The sequence below is a fragment of the Dipteris shenzhenensis genome, chromosome 29 (assembly GCF_047967505.1).
Source record: "Dipteris shenzhenensis isolate YYH24624 ecotype China chromosome 29, Dip_SZ_1.0, whole genome shotgun sequence".
Lineage (NCBI taxonomy): Eukaryota > Viridiplantae > Streptophyta > Polypodiopsida > Gleicheniales > Dipteridaceae > Dipteris > Dipteris shenzhenensis.
In genome coordinates this window covers 7585963-7588878 of record NC_141624.1, presented here as the reverse complement: position 1 = coordinate 7588878, position 2916 = coordinate 7585963, and positions in this window count along the sequence as shown.

The window sequence follows — 2916 nt, the reverse complement described above, 5'->3', positions numbered from 1 at the left end:
ATCTTCTTGCATAAACTCCATTCATACTGTATTTGGCTGGAGAGACAAAGAAATCACTGTAGAAGTTCACGAGCATGTCATTTCAGAAATTTGCAGCAAAATGCGATGTGGACCTGTTTGAAATTCCAAACTGCTCATATCGCATTTTATTGCAAATTTCTCTATTTGGCTTCTTCCACCTCTGTGATTGCCTTTTCTTTGTGAGAACATGTCTGGTTTTGTGACTCCCCTTAGTCTCTGCAATCTTCTTGCCTAAAATAGAAAAATTACATCCTGTATGGAAATGCATAGGCTCAAACCAAGACAGAGAAATCACTGAAGGAATGCAGATCTTCAAGTGTGATATTTGCATGTGATCTTCTTGCATGACCTCCATTCATACTGTATTTGGTTGGAGAAACATAGAAATCACTATAGGAGTGCACCAGCATTTCATTTAAAAAATTTGCAGCAAAATGCGATGTGGACCTGTTTGAAATTCCAAACTGCTCATATCGCATTTTATTGCAAATTTCTCTATTTGGCTTCTTCCACCCCTGTGATTGCCTTTTCTTTGTTAGAACATGTTCTTCATGTCTGTGATCTCTTTCCAATCCTTTGTATGTAGTTTTTCAGAGTGATGGCAAGAACCAAATCAACTGCAAGGCAAGTTGGCAAAGGACCAAGTCTTGCAGCAACAGCAGCTGGGACAGGTTCCAAGAAGTTTAATGTGCCTCCAAAGGGAAGAGCTTCACATGGCAGGAAGGGTTTGCTCAAGCAAAAGGCCAAAAGATTGAATAAGGGTGCAGGTGTGCTTAGGGAAATAAGGAGGCAACAGAAAGCCATAGGTTTTGCAATACCCAAAGCACCCTTTCAAAGACTGGTGAGAGAAATTTGTGACAGTTGGAACCTTGGGTTCAGGTGGAATAGAACTGCCATTCTTTCCTTGTAGGAAATGGCAGAGGATTACCTGGAGAAATATTTTGAGGATGCAATGCTTGTAGCAGCCCATGCTCACAGGGTGACTTTGATGGCCAAAGATTTCAACACTTTGTCCAGAGTGAGATGGAGATATGACAAGCTGGTTCATCCTGTGGAATGGCAGGACATCAAAATGAGAGATATATTGCTAATTCCACCTACAAGGAAGGTCAAGGTTGATGAGGTAAAGGTTGTTGAGGTAACACACTCAAAGAACACCAGAGGGAAGGCTGCTTATGAGGACTCACTGAAGCAGCAAATAAAAGAAACAAAATCTGTTATAGATGTGGAGACTGGAAAGAAGGAGCTACACATACATAGAAGGTTGAAGGAGCTGGATGTAGTTGTACATATTGAGGATGAAGTTTCAGTCAATGATTTTGATTTGACAAAACAATGCTTAGCAGCATTGGCTAACAAGAATGAGTATTGCTCAGATACTATCATTCTTGCAATGCTCTAGTAAGTGTCTTTAAATTTTACATTTTTTGCAAATCAATCCTCCTTGTAACTCTTTTATAACCTACCCTAATTATGTTCTGATCCTATGCAGCATGATGAGAAGCTGGCTTCATCCCTCTGTACAACATACAGTCCATATTGTTGATCCAGCCATTTCTTCTAGATTAAGAGATGCAAAGGAGACTCCCATGAGTATTTCCAGCTGGTTCAAACACTGCAATTTTGAAGTAATTGACATTTTGCTACTTCCATATTCATAGCAGGTATGTGGGTGACTACTTCTTTTAAGATTCTTCTTTAATATTGGGAGCTCTTGTAGCCTTTCATTTTCTTATATTTTTTTCCTTATGCAGTGACCACTGGAGTTTTGTGTCTATTGACATCCAGCAGAAGCAATGCTTTCTATTCAACTCTCTAAAAAACACACACAGAGAGCTGAAATTGTAAGTACTGTGTGTGCTTTTTGAACTCAAAACTTCATTAGTTTGATACCATACTAACTAAATTATACATATTGCAGTTGTATTAGAAGGCTATTAGATGCATTGGATCATTGTCCTCCAAATGTCTCTCTGTTGGATTCAATAGAGCCATTAAGTCTAGAGGTAAAAAGTCTATTAAATGCTATGTCTTTGAACTTATTGAATAATTTTGTTTTGTGCTGATGCTCACAGTTTCTAACATTTTTTTCTAACTGTACAGACACCACAACAAAATGATTCAAGTAGTTGTGGATGGAGGGTGCTGATCAATGCAAAATATATACTTTCAAGCTACTTTGAAAAGGAACAGCCAGATCTGGTAAGGAAAAATACTTTTCATTTAGCTTGAAGATAATTCATAATGATACAAAGTGTTCTAAATTATCCTCTGCCATTGCAGATGAAAGAGGATAGCTTCAGCCCCAACTATGTACATAATTTTAGAGCTCATACAATTTGGAGGTTTTTGAGCTATGCCTCCCCCAAACCTATTGTAGCAGCTACTGTGGAGCTGGGTGAAAGCTCTAAAGTACAAGAAGGTGTCATACACCTTGATCCCACATATGAAGCACCTAATGTTGAGGACCAGAAGCCACAGGAGCAATCACAGAGTGCTGAGGAGGAGCAGACACAGGAGCAAAGACCTGCTACTGATGTTGAGGAGAAGGTGGAGAAGCAGCAAAGAGAGGCTTCTGGGGCAGTGGAGGAGACAGGATGGAGCACGGACAGGATGGAGCAGCAGAGAGAAGATCCTCCAGAAAATGTAGAGCAGCCTCTGGATGAAACTGTACAAATAGAAAATGGATGTTAGAAATATGTTCTACAGATTCAGCTAAACAATTCTGTACAAAATCTTACTTGATTGAATACAAAACCTTTCTTTATGGAGTATGTGTGATCTCAATTTTAAAATTTTCTATGTCTTTGCATTTAACTGAGCTCTCTCTTCTTCTGACAAAAAAGCAATATGAATTAGAGTGGTAAATTAAACTAATAGCAATGCTTATAGAGA